This window comes from Melozone crissalis, unplaced genomic scaffold (assembly GCF_028551555.1).
Source record: "Melozone crissalis strain CALT ecotype California unplaced genomic scaffold, PUWL_Pcris_2 ptg000018l_1, whole genome shotgun sequence".
NCBI classification, from domain to species: Eukaryota; Metazoa; Chordata; class Aves; order Passeriformes; family Passerellidae; genus Melozone; species Melozone crissalis.
In genome coordinates, this window is record NW_026535796.1 from 18,585,473 (window position 1) to 18,598,045 (window position 12,573).

The 12,573-nt window shown below is 46.7% G+C and overlaps 1 protein-coding gene across 1 annotated transcript in view; it reads right to left on the reverse strand.

Moving 5' to 3' along the window:
- Positions 1-8,337, reverse strand: part of CREB3L1 (cAMP responsive element binding protein 3 like 1) — a 63,992-nt gene extending 55,655 nt beyond the window's left edge. Inside the window, exon 1 of the mRNA XM_054275440.1 lies at positions 8,270-8,337. The gene's annotated coding sequence lies outside the window, so the exon portion shown is untranslated. The remainder of the gene's footprint in view (positions 1-8,269) is intronic.
- Between the last annotated feature and the right edge of the window lie 4,236 nt (positions 8,338-12,573).

The window sequence follows — 12,573 nt, forward strand, 5'->3', positions numbered from 1 at the left end:
GAAACAGCCACAGCAAGAAGGTACTAAAACCCACTGTCTCCTCCTAGAAACAGAATTGAAGGTCACAAAGTAAAGACCCCTGCAACCAGCACTGGCCTCTGATTGAAAATAAATCCTTTCATGCACAGACAGTGGTTTGAGAAAGGAAAATATTGAACTGCAGTGAAATCTTGGAGAGTTCACGGCTGGACACCTTGGAGTGGAAACACCAGTAGTATCAATTCAGGTAGAGCTCTATACCCCCAGCCACTGGCATTAATGTACAAGAATATTCCCATCTCTCAAATTTAACTTCTTTCACAATAAAACTGATTTTTATGGTGCTTTTATATGAGATAGTGTGAAAGTAACTCAGGAACAAGAGAGATGAAAGTCTGCTTGGTGTCACCGAGCCACCTCTGAAGCCAGGAAAATCATGATTCTCTGTAAACAGTTAGTGTTTTACCCCAGTATGGGAATTGGCATCATTATTTCCAAGTGATGGGGGCTGCCACTGTCTCTGCCAGAACAATAAACAAAACAAAGCACTGTGGTGCTCCTACCCCCTGTATTGCGCTCTCAGGACTAGCAGACAGCAGAGATATTTGGGCACTTAGCAGGTTCACTTCTTCCTTTAAAATGCACTAAAGGAAGTACTGGTAAAATACATTATATGAATGGCCCACATAACTTACTGCTGTCACTTATAACTGAGAAGTAACTGCAAAGGATGGAACTGATATTTATAGGGGTGAAAACGCCTTTCTTTATTCTGAGAGCATGGCTTACAGTCCTATGAACCCTTTGCAGAATTCAGGTTTTCATAAAGCACCTGAAACAGGGGTTTGAAAATGGAGAACTGTTAAAAAACCTCAGCACCCAAAAGTCCACAAACCAGAAATGTTCCTCATGAGCAAGTTAATATATAAATATACTTCACATCATATCTTTATTTCTGTGGAAGACCATTAAATTTCCAGGAAGTACCCAATGCTTCCTGGCACATACCAAGGGAGGTTGTGACCTGAGCAACAGCTGTAATGATCCCATCACAGACAGAATATTTTGCAGTATTCTACATAAATATTAATTCTGGTGCCAGCAAGTAGTTTTGCCTGGTCTTTTGCTGCCTGGTCAATTGCATATAGGTCACTCTTCCCTCACTGCAGGCTGCCATCCTCTCCTTCTTGACCAGATACTCAGTGGATTATTTTTGTCTCAGATCACATAGTCCCAATGGTACAATTACACACTGACCTCAAAGACTTGCTTTTAAAATTACCCTTCTTTAGCAAACCCTCTGTCTAGTGGGTTGAGTGGTTTTCTTATTTTTTATTTTTATATCTAAATGGTTAAATAGTGGGTGTGGTTGGGGAGAGAGGAAAAGAAGAAAGAGAAAGAAGCAGACAGAGCAAACAGTAGGGGAGACAGTTGTGAGGGTCACAAGTGCACTCAGGAGGGGGACATCCGTATACTCCAAAGAGAAGACACTTGGCTTCCTCTCTTTCCTCAGTAACATCTTCTCCTGGAAGGTCAGTCCTTCCTGTCAACAAATGTCATTTCACTATAGAGAGAGTAACAGTCCCTCTTCCTCATAGCTACAGCTAAAGATTTATTCCTGGGAACCACTACCTAAATCAGAGAACAAAGAAACCAGAAAATTTCAAATATGGTGTTAAATTTGGAACTTTCCTTTAAGTGCTCACACATGTTAAACATTTTACAAGCAGAAGAGACAGAAAAACACCTCAGAAGGGCTCTGAAAGGCCTAGAGGCAAACAAGCCTAGGACAGAGGTAGACAATCTTAACTGTAGAGATGTGCTCACAGTGAAACCCATGTAGGACAAGTGTCATTTGTCCATGTTGCTATTCAGCTATTCAGCTGGCAGTTCCATCAAATTTTTGAAAATCTTCATAGAATGCATGAAATCTCTTCAGGAGAGATGAGCATCTTCTCTGAGGATGACAAGCTGGAAGGAATAGGACAACAGTCTGTCCTTGCAAGGAAAAAAAAGGGAAGCAATTCACAGGCTGCCAGGGGAAACTTCAAATATGCCTCAACTTCTCACATCCAGGTTGTGCACACTACTTTTTGAGTTTGCTACACAACAGGACTTTCCCCTCCACACTATAGACAGCTTCAAAACCCATCTGAAATTGTTTAAAGGCTGATGGGAGCTGCAGTGAATTCGCTCCAAGTGATAAAAGGAATTTTTGCTGGGCTGGTTGTGAAAGTTGGCCTTCTAGTAGCCACCTGTCAGCTGGGCAGTGGCTGCTCTTCCATGGTGCTCATAATGGTCTCCTTCATCCTTCACATCTTCAGGTGCGCATATCTATTCCACACTGTTCTGCACACCCTATTTTCTGTAGCCTTTTCCGCACACTGGCTATGTCTCAGTCTGACAGGATGAGCTCCTTTTGTGTCAAACCTCACCAACAAAAGGTCAGGACTAGTACCTGGAGAGGAGGCCTGCAAACGGTGTCCTGATGTATCTGAGAAGGCAACTGTCACTTGGGTGACTCCTGCTCTGCATGGGAGTGTGATTGTGTAGGACAGATGTGAACCTCATCCGACTGGAAACAATCTTTGAACGTTCCAAATGGTGCATGTTCCAGCTGTTTGGGACAAGACAATCCTCCTCCCTTTGTTCATCCTGCAGCTCCCCTTTTACACAGCATCTTTTCCCCTTCTCCATTACTACACCATTGCACTGGGGTGTTGCCCTGTGCTGTTGCACAGCTGGCTTCACCCACACCTGCAGTGACTGCATTTTATGGTGGGTGAAATAATCTCTGTTTGGGGAGGGTTTTTTTGTCAATTTTGTGAAAAGGTTTTGAAGCCTGTGAAATTGAAATGTACTTGATATCTTGCTGGAAGAGACAACAAGCTGGTTAGCACAGCCTTGGCTGGAGCAGAAAGCAGTATCAGAGCTCCATTTAAATGATACCTATAAATGCTGGCAAGGGACATAGTGAGGATGAACAGGCATCTGTGTACTCACCATATCTCTCATTTGGGTTTAAAAAGCCAAATCCACCTACCAACATTTGCTGAACAGAGTTTGTTTCACGAATATCAGTCAGCAAGACATCAGTCAAAGGTATTAATCTATAAAATAAAAAATTTCAAATTCCAAACTTTGCTCTTTTAATTAGCTCTGGTAAATTTGCTCCCTTTTACAATCCTGGGGTCAATCAATTAGCAGCTGCCTAGGGGTGAAACTTAATTAAGCTCAGATAACACAACAGAGGTTTCACCTCCTTGCCCTCCCTCTATACACATCCTCATTTACACATCTGGGTAAAAGCTTCACTGCAAAGCCTGGAGAGAGCAATTGCTTCAAGCAGAGTCTCTGAGAGCACATCTGAGTTCCCAAAAAGCATTGCAAACTCTTGCATCATGCAGAGGCAAAGCAGCAAGGAAACGAGAAGATTCACTCTGGCAAGCTGCTGCCACGGGGATAAGGTGTCACTGGGAACAACAAAAGGTGGTTTTACTGAGGAAACGTGGTGCCACGACTTATTAGTCTTTCAGCAGAAGCAGGAATCCTAGCGCTGCTCTGATGGTGCTGCTCCTGCAGCAGGAGCGAGCCAGCCATTCAGGACTAGTCTGACAAATCTGGCTCCAGCTGCTCGACTTTATTAACGACAGAAGCCCTGGAGGGGTGGGATCCAGAGGCATCACAGCGATTTTTTTCCCCTTTCCTAAGCACAAAAGACAGAAGTGGAATGTAGCTGAGGAATGCTTCGCCCTTGGAAGGGATGTAATAAATCTCCTTGGATGTGATATTTGGTTTATTTTGTGGGAGTCATTCAAAAGGAAAATGCAGATTGTGGGGCTTAGTGCTCAGCCTATGCTGGCAAAGGATCCCCGACAAAGAATGTCCATTGGCAGGGAATTTCCTGACTTTGCAAGTGAGCAAATGCCTCTTTCTCAGTTACTCTAAGAGCTGTTTTGTTATTATATAAAGGTTCTATAAAGCAGACAATGATCAGTTCTACTCCAGATTCACCAGAAGAAGGACAAGTAACCATCAGCCTTATTTGCAGGAGGAAGGGTTTGTGCTATGCTCAAGAAAGTGCTTTTTCTCCAGGACGGTCTCCTGGGCCGCAGGGGGCTGCTGGGGAGGCTGCAGCATCCCAATTGCTGGAAGCATTTAATGCCCACGTCATGCTCTGCTCCTGGGAGACTCCACCTTGGAGAGGGGTGACAGCTTCAGAGATCTCCTGAAGTCCCTCCCAGCCCTCTGGTGATTATTACTCTATGATTATTATTTAATAGCAGGAGTTGCCACCTTTGGGATAAGGACTTAAGGAGGATTCTTCCTGTACCTAAGGTCACTAGAACTAGGGATGTGTTAGCAGGCAGAGGTCAGGGAAGAAGAAAACAGAAGGGTACTGATGTGCAGATGGATCGGATTTACTGCAGCAGTATGGCAAAGAAAAAGCCCAAAGGTCACTATGAACCCACCACAGAGCAGAATGACAGCAGGCTCACTGACAGTGGTGGGCAGGCAGGAGGGAATGGATTTATCCTGGGTGCTCAGGTCTACAAGAGAAGTCCAAGGGGAAGTCATGACAGAGGCCAGATGAATGGCTATAAGCCACTTGGGAACCCTAAACCATCTTTAAAGGGGACCTGGAAGGGAAGAGAAGCAGACCCCATGGAGCCAACCACAGCTGTCTGCAGCAGTTCTACCACTGAGAGAATCACCACAGTAGAAGGTAGAGGGGGTATACAAGCTGTTTTTCCATGGTAAATACTTAATTATTACCGCTGGTGGTAAAGTTAAGTTCCAGCTGTGAAAAGCCCAAAGCCCTTCCACCTGCCTGTTTGGATGGAAGTGGAGTAGCCTGAGCAGGCAGAGCTACCATTAGAGCACCAGGATGCCTGGGGAAAGGTGGGAGTGTGGTCCCTACACACACTCAGTGAACCCCACAAACTGCCCAGGCTAGGAGTGGTGGCATCACTGATGGAGACCACAGTTCAGAGGGGTCAGCCATACAAGCCTTCATCTTTGCTGCTCTGCTCATCCTCCAGAAATACAATCTTGCTCACTCCATCAGGTTACTGGAGACTCCCCTTTCTCATCTGCTTATAAGAGATTAAAAAGGAAAGCAGATGTTGGCTAAGATTTTGATTTCCTAGAAGAGAACGTGTTGGCAGTGGAGGGATGAAGGCCTCTACAATAGATTGTAAGAGTCCTTCAGGTTGTTGCCTGCCATTGTCACCTGCTGGAAATTACATGTTTTCAGTGTCTCCTGCCTTGCCAGGGAACACAAATATCTTCTGTGCTGCACCCTGTGTTTTCACATGGAGAGGAGGTGCCTGTGTGAAGCAAGTGACCTTATCAAGGAATTAGCACTGTTGGGTTATTACCAGGGCTGGACTGAGCACTTTGCTGCTGTTATCACTCCTATTGATTTTACATTTATAGAGAGCTGCAAATTTACACAGTGCTTAATAAACACAAAGTTTCCTGGACTGCAACTAGTATAAGAGAACTGGGAGACATTAAAAAAAAATCCAAACAAAACACAGCATGATTAAAAAAAAAAAACCAAACAAACAATTACATGACATTTCTATGTTATTTTTTCCACTACAGTCACAGGCTGAAGATTAGGGGATGTGTTGCCACACTCCCATACAGCACATACACATCAAGACATTGCAAGAGCAAATGGATCCAACATCTTCCCAGACAAAATGGCAATTTTGTACCATTTGTCCCACTGACATCATCCAAAGTTTTGGACAGAGGGGTCTAAATTGTGTTGGGTAAGAGTAAACCAGCAGAAGACCTTGGGTTCTACTCCTGCTATGCCACTGAAAATTTCACCCAAGTTTTCCAAAGATGCAAGTATTTTCCTCCTGCAGGAGTGGGGCCATGAGTCTCAGACTGGGATACAACATGGGACATCACTGGACTGAGGTATTTGTGAGCAGGAAAGTGATAGTTGAATTAATTCCCTCAGGGCACAGCACCATTATCATCACAAACATTTTGACTGTGGACAAATTATTTATTCATCAGCTTAAAAATTAAACCCTTTTTGCTTGTGGGTGTTTAAAAAATATTTTTTTTCTAAAGGAACCTCTGAGAGCAGAATTAACATCCCCATCACCTCCACCATGTATCTGAAAATATCACCTTGTGTGACACTTTGTGGCAGAGAGACTCAAAAGAAGGAAAAGGAATAGCAAACATCCATGGAGACAGAGAAACTGGAAGATGCAAGGGAAAAGTGGAAGTCATGCAGCTTTGACCAAAGGGAAAGGAGCACATGCTGAATCCAGATATCTCGGAGGAATCGGACAGGTAGGTTGAACGATTTCTAAAAAGCAGTGGTTTAGGCTGCAGATCTGAGTCATCACATACTGGTGGTCAAAGGGGACTAGACAACAGTAAGTTTAAGCCCAGTGTTTGGGAAGCACTCAGGTAAGTGGAAACAAATGCCTGAAGGTGTTGTTTGAGGGAAAAAAACCCCAAACCCAACAAAAGACCTCCCAGAACAAAAAAAGGTTTTAAGCACAGAGGTGACATGTGGTACAGCAGAAACTCTGGCAGGAAACCCTGTGAGATACACGTTCCCACCAAGAATTTGGGTCGTCTGCTGCGAGTTCTGCCTTCAGCCCCTCCCAAGGAGTTAAAGTTCTGCCACTCTTCCCTCACTGCTTTTGCTGCAGCCCTGGCTGTGAATCAGGCGCACCGCTCACACAGTTTACCTTGGCAGGATGTGAATGTCTACTGCGGGCTACAGGGTGTGGACAAGTGTGCCCAGGGCCTTTCTGCACAGCTTCTCCATATTCTCCAGAGGCTGGCATGGATGAATGGCCCAGCCTTGGAAAATATTATCGTCTCCCAGAGAACGCTGGTTCTGAGCTGTACCCAAAGGAAGCCAGGCAGCACTCAGGGGAAAACTTAATAAGCAGCTGGGTGAAACTCCCTGGGTTCTACAGATGGAGGGACGCAGAAACCTCTGCTTTTGAGAAGTTCACCTGAGAAAAACATTCCCTTACATCTTAGCCTTGACACTGGGCTTTCAGCCTGGTGTGTGCCTATGTGCCATACACAGTGCCACCTAACAGATTTTTGGAGTGCTGGGCATGCCTGGATGCAACATATTTATTTCTCTGCCTCTTCCACAGGCTATCCCACATACATGACCAGGTGTTAACAGCTTGACACTCCAAGGTCCCACAGCAGAATTTCCCCAAGTACTGCTTCTAGTGAGAAGGACCCACACATCCAAACGAAGTTCTGCAACCACCTTTCCAGGTATCTTCTGAACCTCTCACACAAAGGCCAAAGGTAGTCTGTCCAGTTCTATGATCCCACAGGGAATTGCATATTGTTCTAAATATGAATTTTTCCTCTATATGTGACTGCCTATCTTAACAAAGCAATCACAAGGCTAAGCTCTGGTGGTTCTGCTGTGCACAATGTCACCCAGAGTCCTTGCCAGTGCTCTTCACGGAACCTTTCAACTTCACTTTAAGCCACCATTGCTCCATCAGTACATCTTAATGCATCTGCCAGGCAAGAGATCATGTGATTCAATTTGGAGTTTTTCTGCATGGGCCGATAGATATCAGAGTCTGTATATGAGCATAAACAAGTTATTTTCAACTCGTCTGTAACATGCAATTCCACCCACCAGGCTTGCAGAGATATATAAATCATGGAGGTGTCTAAAATAACAGGCCCTGAGGAAACATCTGTCACCTTTTCAAGCTTGGGAGGGAGGAGGATGAAGCATTCAACTCCACAACTTACTGAATTTTCTTTCAGCTCCAAGAAAGCAGAGAGCAGAAAGTTTTTCTGACACAGCCCAGATGCCCTGGCAGTTGGGTATTCTCATTGACTTCACACTGCGTTTGACCTGTGAGCGTAACACAGGCAATACTGATACACTCAGCAATTTGGATGACATTTGTGCGATCTCTCACCCTTATCATCAAAAGAAAATGATTGCTTCAATTCTCTCGTTTCTGTGGGCTTTATCCCCCCAAAGTGACTGGTGGTTGGCCCTTTGCACTCCATCTCTTAATCAAAGGAAAACAGAACTTGCTGTGTTGGAATCTACTGACAGCTGTTCTAGTCCTGAAACCCGCCACCGCCTGCGCTAGGGAAGCGTGTGGGCCAGAGCCTCGCCTATGCCACAGATACTCCCATTTTCACTGGAAAAATCAGGAAAAGCTGTGAAGTTGTTTATTTGCCCTCTCTCTCGCTCCTTTCTTTTGAATTGGTCTGATCTTCTCTCTTGGACCTCAACCCCACTCACTTTTTGCTGCTCGTCCTAGTGGAGAAAACCGCAATGGAGCAGGGTAAGAAGACGGAAGCGATTTCCCCCCGGCTGCCGGGCGCCCCAGCCGCGGGGCCGCCATGAGCGCCGCCCGCCCCGCGCTCGCTGACGGGGCGCCGTGAGGGCAGCGCGCGGCCCGCCCGCGGCGGCGCCGCCCCCTGGCGGCGGGCGGGCGGCACTGCCGTGTGCTGCTGCGTCCGGGTCCGCGTCCTCATCCTCGTCCTCGTCCTCGTCCTCATCCTCATCCTCATCCTCATCCTCGTCCTCATCCTCATCCTCATCCTCGTCCTCGTCCTCGTCCTCGTCCCCGTCCCCGTCCCCACCCTCATCCTCATCAAAATCCTCGACCATGCCGTGCCCCTGTCCATGCCCATGTCTGTGTTAGTGTCCGTGCTGTAGCTATGCTCTGGCCTGAGCCTGTGCCAGTGCTAGTGCCTGTGCCAGGGCCGTGCCCTTATCCGTGTCTGCGCATGTGGCCTTGTTGGTGGCATGGGCCTGGCCATGCTGTGCCTGTGGCTGTGCCCATGGCATTTTGACTGTGGCCGTGGCCATGGCCATGTCCATGTCTTTGCCTGTGCCTGTGCTGTAGCCATGTCCAACAGCCTTTTTACCCATGGCCATGCTCATTGCCCTGGCATTTTAGTCTGTCATATGTCCTTATCCATGCTTATGCTGTGGCTGTGGGCATGACCATGGCCATGAAAAGTATCCTTGTCCATAGCCATGATGCAGCCATGACTATGCCGTGGTAGTGGCTGTGGCCATAGCTTTGTCTATGCCATGTCCATGTCCTTGTCTGTGCCTGTAATATGGCTGTGGCCGTGGCCATGCTGTGGCTGTGGCCTTGTCTGTGCCTGTGGCCATGCTGTGTCCGTGCCCGTGCCTATGCCATAGCCATGGCCATGCCAGTGTCTGCACCATGTGCTCCATGAGTGCTGAGCCAAGCCTCGAGACCGAGGTTGTTTTTGTAGACAAACCTACACGGCAGACTCACTGCCCAGGCCCTAAAAGGAGAGCTGAGTATTCCCTCCTCCGATGTATTTCACCCCCCGTCCCCGCAGTTACCGGCGATTTTCCGGAAAGTTTGCGCAATGTTTCCTGTAAAACCCGCTGATCTTTAATGTCATTTTAGTCAGAAAAAACCCCAAACAGCAAAGAACCCAAAGCGAAGCCCCGGGACGGCTGCGTGCCGCGGGTGCCCGGCCCCGGGTGCTGGTGCCGAGCCGGAGCAGTGGCGCCGGGCGGGCCCGGGCAGCCGCGGCAGGCGGAGCCGCGCGCACCCGGCACGGCCGCCAGAGGGCGCCGCCGCCGCGGCCACGGCGGGCCAGGGCGGGTCCGCGTGCGCCGCCGTGCGCGCTCCCGCGGGCAGCCCGGGAACGCGCCGGGAAAAGCGGCTCGGGCGGGTCGTACCTTGGGACGGGCTTCGAGCTGCCGGGCCGGCCTGAGTCAGGCCTGCCCAGCCCTGATCTCGAGCTGTCCATCCCAGCGGAGAGGGGCTGCCTCCCCTCCATCCTTAAGCACGGCCATTGGAGAGAAGTCTTCGAATGGCTGCTCTGGCTAAGCGGCCACTTCTTCAGCTCCAGCCGAAAACGTACTGGTTTCACTAAGCCGTCCAAGAGGGAAGCTTTCCTTTGGGCATGCAGGCCAGAGGTGACACTAAAGCTGCCTCTTATAGGAGAGGTCATTGTGTAGGGGTTCCGGTACATCTTTGGATCGTTGCACTGATAGACAAGCACCAGCCTCGTCCAAATGCCAAAACAGGTCCAAGATGTAAACATGGAGGAAGATTGTCAAGGAGGAGATAACTGAGAATGTAATTACCTGTCCAAGCTGACTATTTCCCTACTGAATAAAGCTGGCTCTGTAACTTAGAAGAGCGGTTCAAATGGTAGAGCTGGTTTTCACTGGCAGCATGGCCTCTAAGCGAAATGCTGTGAGCAGCATGACATTTCATGTCAACTGCAAACTTACTGAGAGCCTGGGGAAAGACCCAACACTGAAGGCCCAGCAGCCACGGCTATACTGTTGGGAGTTGCTAGCTGGCAGCTGGCTCCAGTCTGTCTCCACGGCCCTGGCAGCAAGGTGACCGTGCAGTGAGAAGTGCTACTGCTCACTGTGCATCAGTATGTTGATGGTGTCATGTCATCTGTTCCCTGCAGGAGCCTGGGTTTGCAGTGCAGAAGGATAGGATAAGTAAGGAATTAATTCTTTCCACTTTTGTAGTCTTTTCACTTATGTTCTGAATTGCATCAAATATCTACCTTTTGCAAAACCACCCAGTATTTAAAACAGAATTTAAAAAAAGCTAGAAAACTAAAGTTCAGAGTTAACCCAGGTTAGCTCTCCACCCTTGTAAAAACTAGGATTTATAAAGCATTCTTAGTGCTTGGCTACAGAAAAAATCCCATATTCAAGAAGTAATCAAAGTTGTATCAGGTAGAGGATAATTAGCAGAACATGGGAAGTTGCACAGACATGAATGTTCTTGGTGACAGCAGACTGCACTGACAAACATGCATTTGACAAAGTGATGTAAAATGGTAGCAGATCACCTTAATGAGAGGGATAGAAGAAGGAGCTATATAAGGGCATCCTTACAAATTCTTCACACGTGCAAGAGCTGATTGCCAGTGCCATTGCTGTGTCAGTATCTTTAATGTTTTATCTTTGATGTTGGCTCAGCACACTCTAGGACCTGCAGTTTCTGCATAGAAGTAGCTCTTTAGCCTGCCTTGGGTTGCCAAGCTGTCTCCAGGTCATGCAGAGGAAAGAACATCTATAGAAACAGAAGTGGAAATCAGTGGAAGATCTATAAAGTGATGCCAACTTATGAAAAATCTGCAAGAGACATGGTGAAATTGAACACACTGTGTAGTCCATTTGGTAAGAAACTACACAGAAGATTGTCTGTATATAAGCTGGGAAATATAAAGAATTATAAAATGCATATAAGGGCTGAGCTGTCTGCTCCAGAGACAGCATGGGCAGATCTTTCCCAGCCACAAAGCACTGCAGAGACTGCAGCGAAGTGCAGCAAGTGGAGCATCAGACATGGAAGACTTCAGTCTGAAGTCCAAATTGTGGGCACTGACAATGATAGAAACAGGAAGCTGCTCAGGAACAGCTTATCCTGGAACAGTTCACCAAACATCCTATTCCTTTTAACAGATACTCCATGGGCAGTTTCTCAGTTGTAGTGCATATTATTTAGAGGAGAAAATACCTGGATAATTGGTAAGTTCTTCAGAAGATGGCAACAAAGTTAAAAAAATTATATACTGAACAAAGACATAGATTCCAGTGAGCTTCTAGTGACTGCAGATTTTTATTTGGTTAAAAAGTAGTCAGAAGCAGAGTCCGGAAAAATTTATCCCTGGAAGGTTGGTTGGGTTTTTTGGTCTTTTTTTTTTTTGACCACAACAGTACTCAATTACTATTTCTGATACTATAATCTACTTTAATAAGCAAATTCCCTCAAACAGTAGTTGGCCCTAATATATCCCTCTTCTTTTCCCATGTCCTTGGCCACATATTGCTTGCTGTGCTAAGTGCTAAATGGCTCTTGGAAAGTGCTAAGAGGGTGTTGTGAAAGGGCTAAGCCGAGTTTCACAAACAACTGCCTGTACAGAGAAATAGTCCTGTTGATAGGTGGTACCAGGAGTACCTGGTTGAAGACCCTTGTTTTGACAAGATTTGAGAACTGAACTTCACAGTTGCCTTGAGGTAATTTAAATGACACTTTTTTATCTTGTGGAAGTGAAGGTTTCTTTGACCCTGACTGAAATGAAACCACTGAATGCTTTGTCAGAAATATTTGACAAGATCAGTATGTTCCGGCTAACTAGGTCAAGTTCATCCTCTCTGCTTGCTCCACCAGCAACCACCTCAGCCATCAGTCTTGGCACCTGGTAATTCTCAGAAGTGAAAAGCAGTTCCTGGAAGATGATGGAAAGGAAGGCTCTGATGTGAACTTGTCTTCTGAGGCACCAGAATAAACCAAGAAGAATCCCAAACTATCCACACTGCAAAGAGGCACTGAATGCCAATGCTTGTTCAGACATTTCCCAGCTAATCACCATTGTCTGGCCATTGGCAAAAGTAAAAAAAAAAATGGAATTATGTGTTTTATTTTCTCCAACAAATGGCATCATGTTGGGGTCACCAATAAGCATTGCCCAGCATATAAACTGCAGTCTACAAGTAGAGGAGGAGATCCACCATACAAGAACCCCCTTAATGGCAAGAATGTTTCAAGAAAGGGGAGCAGATGGGGTCTTTCAAGT